At 37.6% G+C, this 18,100-nt stretch overlaps 2 pseudogenes; both read right to left on the bottom strand.

Moving 5' to 3' along the window:
- Window positions 1–3,444: 3,444 nt before the first annotated feature.
- On the bottom strand, window positions 3,445–3,543 carry LOC132305947 (small nucleolar RNA R71; annotated as a pseudogene).
- A 13,909-nt stretch (window positions 3,544–17,452) lies between these two features.
- Window positions 17,453–17,551, bottom strand: LOC132305697 (small nucleolar RNA R71; annotated as a pseudogene).
- Between the last annotated feature and the right edge of the window lie 549 nt (window positions 17,552–18,100).

Raw genomic sequence — 18,100 nt, 5'->3', positions numbered from 1 at the left:
CATTAATTGTTGACTTGTTATGATAATGTTCTTCCTTTATCTATGAAAAATTTGTAGAGTGTTAAACTAATGCACAAGGACACAACATTTAAAAGAAATGGTAGGTATGTCAAGTACATTATAGACTTACCAGTGTTTCCCACCATCTAGGAAATTCTTTTGCGTGTCTGCCCTTCTTTATGTCTTTTAGCCAACTTTATAAAGTTTCCTATGCCTTTGTTATACTCCTCACTACCCCTAGCATGACGATGAATCCAAAACTTATCCATGTAATTGGTTCAGCAAAAACAAAATCAATTATGGATACACTAGATTGATGCATGTTAAATATATATATGTATCTAGAACAATTTTAATTTCCTCATCCATGGTCCTATCCCATTAAGGTTCTTTTTTTGTTCCTTTTGTGTGTGTTATTTAAAAGTCGGCAACATGATATTTTTTAAGTTATGAACAAGTTAAAACAAAATTATTAAATGAAAACTACTCCATCAAGTAATAAAGAATGACACATTGGTGCACTCTTAACTAGAAATCAGGCATGGTTGCATTTTGTATTAAGGAGAAGAAATAAGGTGGCTAGCATTTTTATCACTTAAAAAGATAAAAGACAAATAATCTTTTACTCATTTTCAAAACACCACTATCACTTGCAAATTTTAGAATTATTAATCATTTTTAAAAAGTAAACTTTTGTCATTATTTTTACATTTTCTTGTAGTGAATAACAAAATTATAGTAATAGATCAGCTAATTCTAACCCAACATAAAAAAATAAAAAATAAAAATAAATAAATAAAAAATAAAAAATAAAATCCCATCCCTGATCCCATAATCTTGTGTTCTAACACAAATAACTTCTAAGGACTCCAAAAATAAAACACACAATCAATCAATACATTTCAAACAATTCAGAATCCAAAATTAATAGTTAATATAGAATTACTTGGGAAGAACAAAAAAAAAAAAAAAAAAAAAAAAAATTAAACATATAGAAGTACTATTATTACATATAGATTTTATGCAATCATGATTAACTAGAATGGATCTCAAACTAGAATGAACACGAGATCATTCACTCAATGAAAATAATCAGAATTCAGACCCCTCCAACTCAGTATCAGAACACAATTTTTTTTTTTTTTTTTTTTTTTTTTTTTTTTTTTCTTCTTGTGGTTATATATTTAATTCTTACACGCACAAAATAGAAGAAGAAAAAACCACAAACAGAGTCATACAAATATAAAACACACACAAATCCTTCAAAGGTTTTACACAAAAAATACAAGAAAAAAACACAGAGGCATACAAATAAAAATACATCCCACAAATCCTTCAATTGATTGGAAAAATTACCTTCAAAGAACAAGCGGATTACCTTCAATTTAAACGCTGGCATTAAGGAAAGAAACTGAGGTGTTTTGCACTCTCTCTAAATGAAGCTTTTCTCCGTAATTTGAGTGTCGATCTATAGAATACAAAAAAGAAAAAATAAATAAAAAATTAATTTAGTGAAAGAGCCTAGAGTAAAAAAAAAAAAAAAAAATTCAGCTCGGTTCGCCCCCAAAAGTTCAGAAACACTACACCCACAGAGAGGTCAACGGCGGCGAGAAACGGCCGGATACTACTGTAGGAAGGAAGGATGGGATTAAATGTAGTTGAGGAAAAGATAGTAGGACACGAGTAGAGCCCACCTTCTGGTTCAGTTCACAACCAACACAGATTTGTGTGAACATGTTAAGTTAGAAAACAAATATAGTAAGGAACAAGTTATACAGAATTCAGAATCTCTTACCTGCAAAGACAAATCGAAATATGTTGTCAATATTCAGGAACGTGTGATAGATCGATAGGCTTTTGCTGCTCTTCACAAATTAGGGCACAAATTAATTGAGAGAGAAATTGGGAATAATCAAAGAAGAGATCGAAGAATAGAAGAAAATTGGTATGGTTGCCGAGAGAAGGGTTGCTGAGAGAGTCGGCGCCTATGAATTACAGAGAGAAAAAGGTGATCTGGCCATGGGGTTAGAGAAAGAGTTATTCGCGTTGAGGAGTTGAAGAGAGTACTGAAGAGTTAAAGAGGGTGGGTTTTGTAAAAAAATCCAAACGACGTAGTTTTTTTTTTTTTAATTGTTATTTTTTTTTTTTATATTTAGAAAGGAATAGAGACTTGTATCACTGACACGTGTAAATGATGATTAGGCTAAAAAAAAAACCCTTTGTCCCTAAACATATATTATCTGTCCCAAAATCTAATTCCACCAAATTTATTTCCCTCCAATCTGTTTAGCGCCTTTTTTTTTCGGTTTACTTAAAATAGTGCCATCTCCTGTTTTTGGGTGATTTGGGACAGTAATTCTCTTTTGTCCCAAAAACCATACCTTTTTGGGATGGAATTTAATCCATCCCAAAAACCCTCCCTTTTTGGGATGGAATTTAATCCGTCCCAAATAATCCGTCCCAAGTATCAGGATTTCTTGTAGTGCTTTGTGAGCTCTTTCTTAACTTAATCTCTAGTTAAATCGTTGGCCCGCGTGGAGGCTTGCAGTTTAATTCTTAGATGAATCGTGAGCCCACGTGGAGGCAATTTTATTATTCTTTGCATATTGTTGATAGCATGGGAGTATGGGATCATTGTATGTGGAGGAAGTTTGTTGATTGTTGATTTGTTGCGAAGGTGAAGTGATTGTTCATTACTTGTTGCTTGTTGTGTTTTGTTGTACATGCATGGTTGTAGATCATTGAAACCTATTATTGTCCCTCTTAATTTTCATCTTGAATCCGTTGTTCGAAACCCTAGGGGAAGAGGAATTCTAGTCAATTCATTTCATCAATGGAAGGACATAATGAGGACCATGTGGAGGACCTTAGTCACATAGACCAACAAGGCATCCTCCACCCCAATGTGCATCATGATAACATGCAAGTACCATTAGGCATGCCGAGGCCATTCATTCACCCATCACAACAAAAAGGCCAAGTTCCATTAGGAATGCCAAGGCCAATCTATGCTTCATAACCTCCCATCATTCAAGGCAATCAAGGTGACCATGTTGCACCCCCAATTGCTAATCCTCCCCTTACTTTAAGAGATCACTATGTGACTAATGAATACAATGCACCCACATGTATTCAATTGCCACCATTTAGAGCACACCACTATGAGATCAAACCACAAACCATTCAAATGCTTCCTAACTATCATGGACTTCCAAGTGAAGAACCTTATAAGCATGTGGATGAATTTCTTGAAGTATGTTCCACCGTGAGATACACGGACATGCCGGAAGAGGTCTTAAGGCTTAAAAATTTTCCATTCACCGTTAAAGACAAGGCAAAATATTGGTTTAACAATCTTAGGCCTTTTTCAATAACTTCTTGGGCATAAATGCAACAAGAGTTCTTGAAGAAGTACTATCCGGGTTCTAAGACCAATGTCATAAGAACCTCAATTCGAGAGTTTTCACACGGGGATGGGGAAACGTTCCATGAGGCATGGGAAAGATTTAATGAATTGCTTAGGAAGTGTCCATATCATGACATGCCCAAATGGCAATTAGTTCAATATTTCAATGAGAGCTTATCGGACAATTACAAAGGCATGGTTGATGCTTCCATGGGTGGCTCTTACATTGATAGGCATGAGGATGGCGTGTGGCATCTTTATGAGAGCATGCATGAAAATTCTTTGTATCGAACTTTATCTTCTAAGAATGGTAGGAATTTAAGTGGAAGGAAGAGTATTGGCTTACATCAAGTTGACCATTCTAATGAAATAGCCGCCGAGATGAAATCCTTATCTCAAAGGTTTGATGAATTCTTGATCAACCAAAACTCGGCAAATCAAGTATCTTCCATCCCCAACCACTCCCATCATGTATCCAATGAGACATGTATGACTTGTTCAAGTGTTTTACATTCTACTTCCAATTGTCCTCATGGACATGTGCAAAGTGAGCATCATGAACTAGTCAATGCAGCTTTTGTTAATCAAGGGAACAATCCTTATGGCAATCATTATAATCCTAGTTGGAGGAATCACCCGAACTTCTCTTGGAGAATCCAAGGGGAAGGCTCAAACCCTCCCCAAGGTGGTTTCCAAGGGAAGTATATTCAGGTTCCCAAGGTTTTAGATCATCATTTCAATCGCAAGGAAATCAATTTTCTAATTCTCATTTTCCTAATCAACCATCATATTCTCAAGGAAATGCCAGGAGTCCCACTTTTGAAGAGAAAGTTTTGACCGCTCTAGGCACTCTAGAGGCGAACACTCAATTGCTTCATTCTCATTCTCAATCCATTGCTAAGCTAGAAATCCAAGTAGGGCAAATAGCTAGTACTTTAAATGCTAGAGAGAAAGGGAAAATGCCTTTGAATGCCCCACAAAAGCAACAATGTGTTGTGGAGACTCATTCCTCATCGGAAGGTCACACAATAGAGCATGTCAATGCGATGACAACCTTGAAAAGTGGGAAGATTGTGGACATGTCGTGACCCAGGTTTTGATTCAACCTGGAGCAACAGTGATGAACCGAAGATTAACCCGATAATGGATCCAGATGCGGAAGCAAAAAACAAGACAATGGTCTTCCAAGGCTTAACACACCTCTAAGACACTAAGATGACCCTCCATGAGGTTAAGGAACTCAAAGGAAATAAAAACGTGGGAGCAGAGGATAAACCTAGGTCTCTAGAGATACGAACCATCCCTAGGACACCAAAGTGACTTTCCATGAAGTCACGGAACTCAAGGAAATAACCAGAAGCAGAGACTAGGATGAGAAGGTCAAATGATACCTTATGGCACTAATGACACCCAAGAGGACAATATTTAGTTGAAACTAAATCACGTACGCCATTAAATGGCTTAAACAAGATGAACAAGGTCAAATGGGAGCGAATGAAACAAGGTTAACCTATCTAGGCAACAAACCAAACACACTCACAAGGCAGCTCCATTTCGGCTGACCAAAATGGAGTATCGGTCTACCGAAATGAGCCAGGAAAAAAGAAAAGAAAGAGCTCCCAGTTCGGTCGACCAAAGTAACAAACCGATCGACCGATTTGAGGCTCGAGATAAAAGAATGAGTTTCAGTCGACCGATGTAGAGAACCGGTCGACCGAAATAAGCCTCGATGGTAAAAATGGCTATTGGAGTTGGAGTTTTTGATGAACCATTGAAATCCAAAGGGGTTCGATCGATTGAAACAAGCCACCGGTCGATCGAAACAGGTCAAAAATGTACATATGAACCTGTTATGCACTTAAAATGGAGAAAAGACTCTAAGTCTTTTTTAAAACCCCCATGGCATAATCAAACTGAAATATATGCAAGTGTGTGATGATGTGAACATACACGCAAGTGTAATATGGCATTTTAAACATGTTACAATAGCTTATGGCCTCATTACATCACATTTACAAGATTTGACAGGCCAAACCTCAAAGTTAGGAAAAATTACATTTTTAAACTAAAGGTGGTGCCATATGAGTACAAGTGCAAATATAAACATGCTTGGCCCTTGGCCTCATGTCATACATGTTGAATACAATGAAAGGAGCGTACTTATATTCATATTACACAAATCGAATCAAAGAATACTAGTTTGATACCTAAGGCTACCAAATGACATCTCATGCTAACACTTGCATGAAATGGAAACTCAAAGCTACAAGCCATCCCAATGAATGACAACCATCACGAGCCAAGTCTTCGTACCTGAACAAATCCCCCAGTAACTTCGGGGTGAGTAAACAAGTTTACTCGTAGAGAATGAGCATGCATCGACTCGATTTCTTTAAAGATTTTTAGACTATCATGGAACTGTTCAAAATGGTCATACCATCTAACGTCTATGTCAAAATAAGACTCAGGGAGCATCCTAAGCTACCCTAGAGTACTAATAACAAGAATCATGATACATATACATGTATGAAACAAATCAAGATTGGGATAATCCAAGGAACACGGCAAGAAGGATGCTCGAATACGAGCTAACAGGGATTAGTGATGAGCGCTGAAAAGTGCGTATTTAAACCTCTTAAGCTTGGGCATTCTAGTACCTTTATCTATCTTACTTTACCATTTTAGATTGATTTCGTATTTTTTTCATTTTCAGGCACTTATCCCGAAAATAAGCTAACTCAGCCAAATAAGAGCTTAATTGAAGCAATTCTGGGATTAAACGAAGAAAGGAGCAAAGTGGAGAAAAAAAGAAGCAAATGAAGCCAAAGGTGGAAAGCAGCAAAGTTCGATCGATCCAACTTAAAGGTTCGATTGATCGAACACTGATCGATCTCAGCACTTCTAGATAGATCCAAACCTTGACCCAAAGAAGGAAGTCCAAAGTTCGATCGATCCAACACCACCCTTCGATCGATCGAACACTTTTGTCCTTATTCAAATGATTGATCCTATCCACAGCTGTACCACCTACTAACCACTTTTGTCCTTTTCCTAAAAATATCCCCCAAAATATCTTGAATTTGTCTTTTCCCAAAAAGCTCAACCAGTTGGATCGATCCAGCCTAAGTTCGATGGATCTCAGCCAGTTCGATCGATCCAAGTCCAAGGTTCGATCGATCGAACTTCCTTCAGTGCGAAAAGTTTAAATTCCAGCTCATTGAAAGTTGTCTTTTATCCAATCATTGGGGAATATTGTGTGCACGACCCCAGCTCATTTTGTGTATTATTTGACCTACCTATAAAAGGAATATGATGCACTTTTTGAGGAGCTTCTTAGAGAATTAGAGAGACAACCTTAGAGGAAAGTTTAGAGGAGGAGGAGGCTAGAGACACCATTGGAGACTTTTCATCAATCAAGGAGCAAATCTCTTCCATGGAGTTAGCCCTTGAGGGTTGGAGCAACATCACCATGAGTGGCTAGACATCCTCTTGGGGCTAGAGTTAGCCCCAAGCATGCTTTCTATATCTTAATCTTGTGTATTATTGAGGGATGAGTGTTGTAATTAATGTTTTGACACTTTGATATATATAGATCTTGTTTATTCAATGATTTATGTGGTCTAATGCTTCCAATTGATCATTTCATTCTATTCATATGTCTATGTATGCTAGAGTAGATGTTCATGTGTTTTGCCTTTATTTCTTATGCTATTGATGCATGTCTATGTGTATTAATGCTATAGATTTAGAGATTGTCAAAACACTGTGCTTAAAAAAATGCTCTTGTGATTTTCTAGATGGTTCATACTTATTCCTTGATGGATTATGCCTCTCCCCTAATTTATTTTCATGCTAGTAGTGTAGATATAGTGTAGTGTTAAATGGAAGGACAATCTATGCTAGCTGTTTGATGTTCCATACTTTTGAATGCAAGTAGCATATGTCTTTAACCTTGTGATGTATTTGGCTTGTGAGCTTAATGAAATGATTAATGACTTGCTAGATATGTTGTGCTTTTCACATGATATTTAGACAATATATACTTAATTGCTAGATATATTGTGCTTTTCACATGTTGATTAGACAATGTATGCTTAATTGGTCACCCTTGCTAATTGAATCAACCAAACACACACACACACACCAATATTGCAACACACGTTACCCTCATTAGTCACTAATTAGAAGTGTAGAAAAACATTGCTTGATGGTGACCTCTAAACCCCAAGATTTCTCTCTCTCATACTTACTCTTTGTTGTATTCAATTATTTAGTTTAATTTAGTTGCTCTCTAGTTTAATCAACCAACCAACCATTTGTTTGATCACTCGACCTACTAACCCTAATTGCGATTCCACAACCAAGTACGACTCCAATCCATTGGGACGATCCCTACTCGCCCTAACTATATTTTTAGTAAAGGTAGTTGTGGCTTTTATAAATGTAAAACTCTTGGCCCTCACCTTAATACACTCTCTTAAGCTTATGGTAGCGTGACGACCATAGTTTTTGGCACCGTTGCCAGGGATTGATTGATTTGATTAGGCAACATCGTATTTGTGGAATCAATTAGGAATTAGTACTATTTTGATCGTGTCTTTACTTTGTTTTTATTTTTCTTTAGACTACTTATTGTGTTTTTCATCTTTGACAAGGAGCATTGAGCTAGGAGGCAAGCAAAGGAGCCACCAAGCAAAGGAGTTAAGCAAGCAAGGAAAAAAGCTAAAAATAAAAAAAAAATTGCTAAGCTAAGCTATAAATTTGGAGTTGAAGTGCTAAAGGACCTTTGTGAAACTTTCTTACTCAATCCCTTAGTCAAATTGTCGGCCCACGTGGAGGCTAGTTTTTAATTTCTTAGATAAATCGTGAGCCCGTGTGGAGGCAATTTACTTTTCTTTGCATTGTTATCAAAGCATGGGAGTATGAGAACATTGTATGTGGAGGAAGTTTGTTGATTGTTGATTTGTTGCGAAGGAGGAGTGCTTGCTTGTTTTGTGGTGATTTGTATGTCATTTGTAGCCTTGTATAGACCTTGTTGTATCATACATTCTAGGCATTCACATGGAAAATCTAGAGGGTAATCTTTGCCACTTAGGCGCACATTTCATGCAAAACCTACCTCTTAATCAACATGGCCCTGGAGTTCAAGCTCCAATTCCTCCAATAGTCCTTCGTGATCATTATAATCTTCATGCATACCATGCACCTACTTACATTATGTTGCCTAATTTTGAGGCTAGTCAATATGAAATCAAGCCCGAGACCATTCAAATGTGTCCACTCTTTTATGGCTTAGATGAAGAGGAACCATATAGGCATCTTAATGAATTTTTTGAACTATATTCCACCGTGAGTTACATAGATGTCCCGGAGGAACTTCTTAAATTACTCCTCTTCCCTTTCACGTTAAAAAATAAAGAAAAACATTGGTTCAATACTTTAGGGGTAAATTCAATAACATCTTGGGCACAACTACAAAATGAGTTTTTTAAAAAAATTTACCCCGTAAGTTTGACCAATGTAATGTGTGCGTCAATTAGAGAATTTTCTCAAAGGGAAGAAGAGTTGTTGCATGAGGCTTGGGAGAGATTGAATGACTTGCTAAGAAAGTGTCCACATCATGGTATTCCAAAATGGCAAGTTATCCAATACTTCTATGAAAGCCTATCCGACATGCAAAAGGACATGGTTGATACCTCATGTGGATGTTCATATTTTGGAAAACATGAAGATGACATTTGGCACCTCTTTGAAAAAATGAGTGAAAATTCTTTACACAAATATTACACTTCTCGGCTTGATCATGGTTTTACTAAAAGGAGAAAAGTGAAACAGTGTGTCAAATAGCGAGTCCATCAGAAATTGTAGCCGAGATTAAAACTCTTTCCCAAAAATTTGATAAATTCTTGTTGAATAAAAAACCGCCTATCAGTGCATCTCCTTTTCATCATACAACTCATCTTTGTGAGCCTTGCATGATATGTTCAAGTGTTTTGCATACTATTTTCAGTTGTCCCCATGGACATGTTGTTAATGAACACTTTAAACAAGTTAATGCTACATTTGCTCACCCTTATTCAAAGGCATATGTTCCATTGTGGAATGAAAGCTTAAGCCCTTATCAAGCTAAAAATCTTCAAAGGAAATACATTCCACCTCATAAAAGAAATTGAGGTTTTCAAGGATTTGCTTCTTCTTCCTCCCATCATCAAAGTATGAATAATTTTTTACATCCTCAATTATATGATTCTCAAGTAGATTTTTATCATCCTTATGCATTTTCTAATAATTCTACATTTGAAGATAAGGTTTTAATGGCATTGGGTAGTTTAGAGAAGAATACCAACTTGTTGCATTCCCACGCTCAATCTATATCAAAGCTTGAATCCCAAATTGGGACCACAGCTAATGCCTTGAATGCAAGGGAAGTTGGTCAGTTACCTAGTCAACCCGAGAGGTACCCAAAAGTCCAATTTTGTGTGGAAGCAAAGCCTACATCGGGGTATTCTTCCCAAGCTCAAGCGCAAGCCATCACCACCTTGAGAAGTGGTAAACAAGTTGACAATAGGGTAGAACTACCAAAGGAAGATAGCGAATCGGTGCAACCTAAAGTTATCACCCATCCAATTCCCAATTCCACTCCTACTTCCTTGAATGAAAATGTTCCTAACCGAAATTCTTAATCTTCTCCATCATCCTCTGAAATTGCAAAGTCTTGTGAGCCAAAAGCTCCATTCCCTTATGCTTTAAAAGAAATTTTGCCTTATGGGAGGCAAGAAGAGAAAACACATGACATGATGGAAGTTTTTAAACAAGTCAACATCAATCTTCCTCTTTTGGATGCCATTAAGCAAATTCCACCTTATAAAAAATTCTTGAAAGATCTTTGCACACAAAAGAGGAAGAGCAAGGGACCAAGCCCTAAAAAAGTGTTTCTCACGGAGCAAGTGAGCTCTATTCTTCAATAAAACACTCCACTTAAGTTCAAAGATCCCGGTGCTCCGACTATTTCTTGTGTAATTAAAACCTATGAAATTCGTAGAGCTCTTCTTGACTTAGGTGCAAGTGTTAATTTGATTCCTTACTCTGTATATGTCCAATTAGGGTTGAATGAGTTGAAGCCAACTTTGGTGGTGCTTCAAATGGCCGATAGATCCGTCAAAACACCTAGGGGCATGGTTGAAGACATCCTTGTCAAAGTGGATAAATTCTACTTTCCGGTTGATTTTGTAGTTCTTGATACCGAACCGGTTGCTAATCCCTCCACCCACATCCCAATCATCTTGGGAAGACCATTCCTTGCCACAGCAAATGCAATAATTAATTGTAGATCCGGGATTATGGACCATTCTTTTGGCAATATGATGGTTAAACTCAATGTTTTCCATGCAAGTCGATATCCCATAGATGAAGATGAGTGTTGGCTTGTTAATGTGTTAGATGAGGTTGTTGAGGAATCGATTCCAACGATGGTAATGAAACAACCAATTGAGGATAGTCTTTCATCTCTTTTATCCAATAATCCTCTTGCCTTTTGCCTTCTTGAAATGTATGGAAGTTGTGGATTTGATGATGAAAATTCAATGAATGAAGTAACCAATCTCATGGAATCTATTGCAAGCTTGGATTTGTCATCTTGGAAAACTCCAATAGAACCTCTTCCTCCACTCTCTAGCACTCCACCGGTCTCATCTTTAATTTCTCCACCAACTCTTAAGCTTAAAACTCTACCTTCCAATCTCAAGTATGCATTTCTAGGACCAAAAAAGACTCTTCCAGTTATCATTTCTTCAAGTCTTGAAAAAGACCAAGAAGATGCTCTCTTAAGTGTGCTTAAAGAAAATAAGGAAGCCATAGGGTGGAGTGTGGTAGATCTTAAGGGAATTGATCCTTGTATTTGTATGCATTGTATACTTATGGAGGAGGATGCAAAACCCTTTAGAGATGCCCAAATGAGACTTAACCCTAACATGAAAGAGGTAGTTAAGAAAAAAGTCGTCAAGCTTTTAGATGTCGGGATCATTTATCCAATCTCTGATAGTAAATGGGTGAGTCCTACCTAAGTAGTTCCCAAGAAATCGGGGATTACCGTCGTTGAGAATGCAAAGGGTGAGGAAATTTCTAAGCGTACCGCTAATTCATGGCGTGCATGCATTGATTACCATAAATTGAATGCCGCCACTAGGAAGGATCACTTTCCCTTGCCATTTATTGATCAAATTCTAGAGAGATTGGCCGGGCAACAATATTATTGCTTCCTTGATGGCTATTCGGGGTACAATCAAGTAGCCCTCGATCCACTAGACCAAGAGAAAACCACATTTACATGTCCATTCGGTACATTTGCTTATAGACGGATGCCTTTTGGTTTGTGCAATGCACCTGCCACATTCCAAAGGTATATGATATCAATTTTCTCGGATATGGTGGAAGAGTATCTAGAGGTTTTCATGGATGATTTGTCTATTTTTGGGTCTTTATTTAATGCATGCCTCAAAAATTTAGATCTAGTGCTTAAGAGATGTCATGAAACTAACCTTGTACTTAGCTGGGAGAAGACCCATTTCATGGTTCAAGAGGGTATTGTTTTGGGTCACGTTATCTCAAGGAGAGGAATAGAGGTAGATAAAGCGAAGGTAGAACTTATTTCTGAATTGTCTCCACCTTCAACGGTGAGAGAGGTTCGCTCCTTTCTAGGTCATGCTGGCTTTTACCGCCGTTTTATCAAAGACTTTAGCAAAATTGCTCGACTCCTGTGCAACCTTCTTGCCAAGGAAACTCCTTTTGTCTTTAATCAAGCATGCCTAGACACTTTTCATAAATTGCGTAAATTATTATCATCCGTTCCTAACATGCAACCTCCCAATTGGTCATTGCCTTTTGAAATTATGTGCGATGCTTCAGATTATGCCATGGGAGCAGTTTTGGGACAAAGAGTAGGTAAGCTTCCATGTGCCATCTACTATGCAAGTAAAACTTTCTCGGGAGCTCAATTGAATTACTCCACTACCGAGAAGGAATAACTTGCCGTAGTGTATGCTCTTGATAAATTTCGTTCCTACCTCTTAGGGTCCAAGGTTATTATTTATTCTAATCATGCTACCTTGAGACATCTATTGACAAAAAGGGAAACAAAACCTAGGTTAGTTAGGTGGATTTTTCTTCTTTAGGAATTCGATTTTGAAATCAAGGACAAGAAAGGCACCGAAAATGTGGTTACCGATCATCTTTCGAGATTATCGATAGAGCCTTTCCCTAGCCTACCAATCTGTGACTCTTTTCCGGTTGAACAACTCTTTCAAATGTCTAATGGAAAAATGCCTTGGTTTGCCGACATTGTGAATTATTTGGCAGTAGGCAAGCTACCAACTTCTTGGTCAAAGAACGAAAAGAATCATTTCTTTGCCAACATCTGGAATTACTATTGGGAAGACCCTATCTTGTACCGATATTATCCAGATCAAATTGTCAGGAGATGCATTCCAGAGAGTGAAATTCCAAGCGACCTTGTGTTTTGTCACACTCTTGCATATGGTGGGCATTTTAGTGCAAAGAAGACCGCCTTGAAGGTTCTTCAAAGTAGGCACTTTTGGCCCATTATTCATAGAGATGCCTACAATTTTTGCAAATCATGTGAGAGATGTCAAAAGATGGGGACAATGTCTAGAAGAGATATGTTGCCCTTGACCAATATACTTGTTGTTGAGATCTTTGATATATGGGGCATTGATTTTATGGGTCCGTTCCTAATGTCCTATGGTTTTCAATACATTCTTCTTGCCGTTGATTATGTTTCCAAGTGGGTGGAAGCATGTACTATCAAAACAAATGACCACTCCGTGGTCATTCAATTCATTAAATCCAATATCTTTGCTCGTTTTGGTATGCTAAGGGCCATAATAAGTGATGGAGGAAAGCATTTTTGCAATCAATTCTTGAGGCACTTATTTCTTAAGTACTCCGTCACTTATAAGGTAGCCACTCCCTACCATCCTCAAACAAATGGGCAAGTTGAAGTGTCTAATCGGGAAATTAAGCATATTCTTGAGAAAACGGTTAACATCACCCAGAAGGATTGGACAAGGAAGCTAAATGATGCTTTGTGGGCTTACCGGACGACATATAAGACTCCCATTGGCATGTTTCCCTATAGGCTTGTATATGGAAAGCCTTACCATCTTCCGGTTGAGTTAGAACATAAAGCCTTGTGGGCGGTTAAAAAACTCAAATTTGACCTTGATAAAGCCGGAGAAAATAGGCTACTTCAATGGAGTGAGTTAGAAGAGTTGAGACACAATGCTTATGATAATGCCAAAATCTACAAAGAACGAACCAAAGCCTTTCATGATAAGCATATTGTGAAAAAGTCTTTGAAACTCAGTCAAAAAGCCTGGCTTTTCAACTTTAAACTGAAACTCTTTCCTGGGAAATTGAGAACCAAATGGGAGGGTCCTTATGAAATTGTCTCTGTTGCACCTCATGAGGCGGTTGAAATAAAAAACTTGAAGAAGGGGAACATTTTCAAAGTTAATAGACAGAGGTTGAAACCTTACATCGAGGGTCAAGACTTTCAAAAACATTTAGCAGCTGCACATTTAATTGATCCGGTGTATGATCACATAGAAGATTGCATTGACAAAGAACCAAAAGCTCCTTTTGAGCTTAATCCAACAAGTTCTTCAAAGAACCATTTGTTTGGAAAAGTTCAAAGCATTCATCACCCCAATAAGGAGGGGATGCATACCAAGATCTTTGATCCGGGCTAAAAGACCCTAATGTCTTGCTAGAGACGTTAAAGACTAGCAAAGACATTCGTAGGGTGTCAAAACCCTATTCCTCCCCCATTTCTATCTTTCATCTTATTTTTTGCAAAGTCTAGATACTTGTTTTTGGTTCATATGCATTGAAAGGAACTTTGGTGAGGATTGTATGAGCTTTCATGTCATTATCGAGCATTCTGCATAGTTCGATCGATCTCAAACCTGAGTTCGATCGATCGAACTCCATTATGCATTCAACACTTAGAAAATTTTTTGACCTGTAGAAACCTGCATCCAAATCACCTCTCTATCCCATCGTTCGAACTAACTCTTAGATCGATCAAGAGATCTTCGATCGATCCAACTTCCAAGTTCGATCGATCTCATGATTCAACACTTAGAAAAATTTTCGACCTGCAGAAACCTGCATCCAAATCACCTCTCTGTCTCATCGATCGAAACATTCCAAGATCGATCTGAACTTCTTCGATCAATCTAACTTTAATGTTCGATCGATCTTCAAGTTCCAACACTTAGCCAATTTTCTGAACCAAAAACCTGCATATTTTTGCTCTCTGTCTGATCGATCGAACTCTTGTTCCGATCGATCTCAGTTCTTTATTTCATTCTTTGACTTTATTTTGACTTTTCAAATTTCAAAATCCAAAAATATTTTTTATTTATTTATTTTATTTTATGTTCCAAAAATACCAAAAAGATTTTATTTTATTTTATTTTTATTTTTATTTTTCAAAAATCCAAAAATATTTTCTATTTTTCAATTTTTAATTTTAGTTTTTAATTTTTCAAAATTTCCAAAAATACTTTGAAGAGAGTTCATCAAAGTTCGATCGATCTCAGTTGAAGTTCAATCGATCGAACTAATCGGGGAATGTTTTTAAAAAAATAGAATCGAGGGTTTTCAAGATCGATCTCATAGATCAATCTCAACCCTCTCTCCAAAACCTAACACCCTTCTCTCTCGTCGCCGTGAACCTCATCATCTTCATCTTTTCCTGCGAGATCTCCGGTGAATCCCAAGCGTGAATCATCTCTTTCTTCCTGGATCTCAAGTTCTCACATCTCCCCTCTTCGCATCCACTTCTCTCCCTTTGATTTGGGTAAGATCTGAGACCTCACTAGTTGATTTCAAGCTTCAATCTCGTCCATACATGATTTATATGTTTGATTCATGCTTTATATATGATTGAACCTCCATTGATGAGCCTTCGAAGCATTTGTATATATATTTGTATATATATATGTATATATTTGTATATATATATATGATTTTTGTTTCGATTTGGGAGTATGGGCCTTGTTCGGGTGATGATTTTTGTTGATTTGATGTGTTGTAGGGCCCACGAACACGTTCGTGTGGTCCCCGTGCTTCCATAGTCACAGAACTGTAACCTTTGAGTTTTCATCGTCGCACAGTTCGATCGATCGAACCTGTATCTCAGATCGATCTTGAGAGATCAATCTAACTCATATATCAGATCGATCGAAGTTGTGAGATCGATCTCACTTATTTTTAATCGATTCAACTTTTGTGATCGATCTCACTTCTTTTTATGATCAATCGAACTTCACAGATCTCACATATACACTTCATTTATCATGTATTATGTTCATGCTATCTCATATATGCACAATGCCTGTGATATTCCACATTGGATGTAATTCATACTTACATTGTTTAGCATGTTTCATATCTTGTCACTTGCATAGATTCATGTCATATCCGATTTATCTATCTTACTTGACATACATGTTTCTATATTGTGCTTTCAATTATTTATTCCAACACTCGCTCCCATTGCAAGACATCCTTTTTGCAGACCATGTCTAAAAATGACAGTTCTTCTGCTTCAGCCGCACCTGAGGCTCATGATCAGCTATCTCGCTTCGAAGCGCACCTTCAGAGTTTAGAGGATATGCTGGTTGCCCTGAGAGCTAATTTTGCTACCCTCCGTCTGAATATGGTGGCTACCATTAGAGCTGACATTGCTCGCCTCCGTACGGAGATCTTGACTGCCATTGATGACTTAGCCAGGGAGATCCGCGGAGTTCGCTCCACTCGTCCTGTCCCCTCTGCTTGAGACTCCCAATCTCTTTATCTTTTTATATATATATCTATGTTGCGTGTCTGTTACATTTATGACACTATAATTATTTTTACAGCCGGGTCTGTCGGCTTTGACACTGGATGTATCGCACTTTATGGTTATTTTTATCTATGATGGATGTTGCATGCTTTTATTGATACATCTGTCCTTTTAACTCCATCAGGTACATCACAGTGACTTCAGCGAGAGAGTGCTATCCAATTTTCAGGACCACCCATATACCTCTCTCATCTATTTATCTGTTTATCCCATTTACACTTGTATGTCCACTGTGCACTGATTATCCCATTTTGTTATCTGATGAGTTTATTCAAGTGCCAATTTTTAGGACCACAGTTCATCCCAAGTTTAGGGGGGCCATGCCACCCACTTCAGTTATTTCAGTCCCGATCATTTTTGCTTAGTTGCACTGGTATACTCTTTCCTTTATTCTCTTTGCACATTGAGGACACTGTGCCATTTAAGTTTGGGGGGAATGGTGCTTTACAGTGTTAGTTTTAAATTTAAAATTTTGAGCATAACTTGTGTATTTGAGGGATATTTCTATGATTGGTCCATACCTAGCTATGATTTTGATCTTTTGAGGACTATATTGCTTAAAATTTAAAAATTGCTTGACTTGAGAGTCCAATACTCCTTATATGCCTTGTGGAAGCCATTTAGGAATAAATTTACATATGAACCTGTTATGCACTTGAAATGGAATGCCAAGTTCCAATTTATGCTTCATAACCTCCCATCATTCAAGGCAATCAAGGTGCCCATATTGCAACCCCAATTGCTAATCCTCCCCTTGCTTTAAGAGTTCACTATGTGCCTAATGAATACAATGCACCCACATGCATTCAATTGCCACCATTTAGAGCACACCACTATAAGATCAAACTACAAACCATTCAAATGCTTCATAACTATCATGGACTTCCAAGTGAATAACCTTACAAGCATTTGGATGAGTTTCTTGGAGTATGTTGCACCGTGAGATACACGGACATGCCGGAAGAGGTCTTAAGGCTTAAACTTTTTCCATTCACCTTTAAAGACAAGGCAAAATATTGGTTTAACAATCTTAGGCCTTTTTCAATAACTTCTTGGGCAAAAATGCAACAATAGTTCTTGAAGAAGTACTATCCGGTTTTTAAGACCAATGCCATGAGAACCTCAATTCGAGAGTTTTCACACGGGGATGGGGAAACGTTCCATGAGGCATGGGAAAGATTCAATGAATTACTTAGGAAGTGTCCACATCATGACATACCCAAATGGTAATTAGTTTAATATTTCTTTGAGAGCTTATCGGACAATTACAAGGGCATGGTTGATGCTTCCATGGGTGGCACTTACATTGATAGGCATGAGGATGATGTGTGGCATCTTTATGAGAGTATGAGTGAAAATTATTTGTATCGAACTTTATCTTCTAAGAATGGTAGGAATTTAAGTGGAAGGAAGAGTATTGGCTTACATCAAGTTGACCATTCTAATGAAATAGCCACCAAGATGAAATCCTTATCTCAAAGGTTTGATGAATTCTTGATTAACCAAAACTCGGCAAATCAAGTATCTTCCATCCCCAACCACTCCCATCATGCATCCAATGAGACATGTATGATTTGTTCAAGTGTTTTACATTATACTTCCAATTGTCCTCATGGACGTGTGCAAAGTGAGCATCATGAACTAGTCAATGCAGCTTTTGTTAATCAAGGGAACAATCCTTATGGCAATCATTATAATCCTAGTTGGAGGAATCACCCGAACTTCTCTTGGAGAAACCAAGGGGAAGGCTCAAACCCTCCCCAAGG

The sequence above is a fragment of the Cornus florida genome, unplaced genomic scaffold (assembly GCF_030987335.1).
Source record: "Cornus florida cultivar Cherokee Brave unplaced genomic scaffold, ASM3098733v1 CherokeeBrave_3.0.0_Hap2_Chr04, whole genome shotgun sequence".
NCBI lineage: Eukaryota > Viridiplantae > Streptophyta > Magnoliopsida > Cornales > Cornaceae > Cornus > Cornus florida.
The sequence above is the reverse complement of the archived record's forward strand: the minus strand, read 5'-3'. Positions and strand labels throughout refer to the sequence as shown.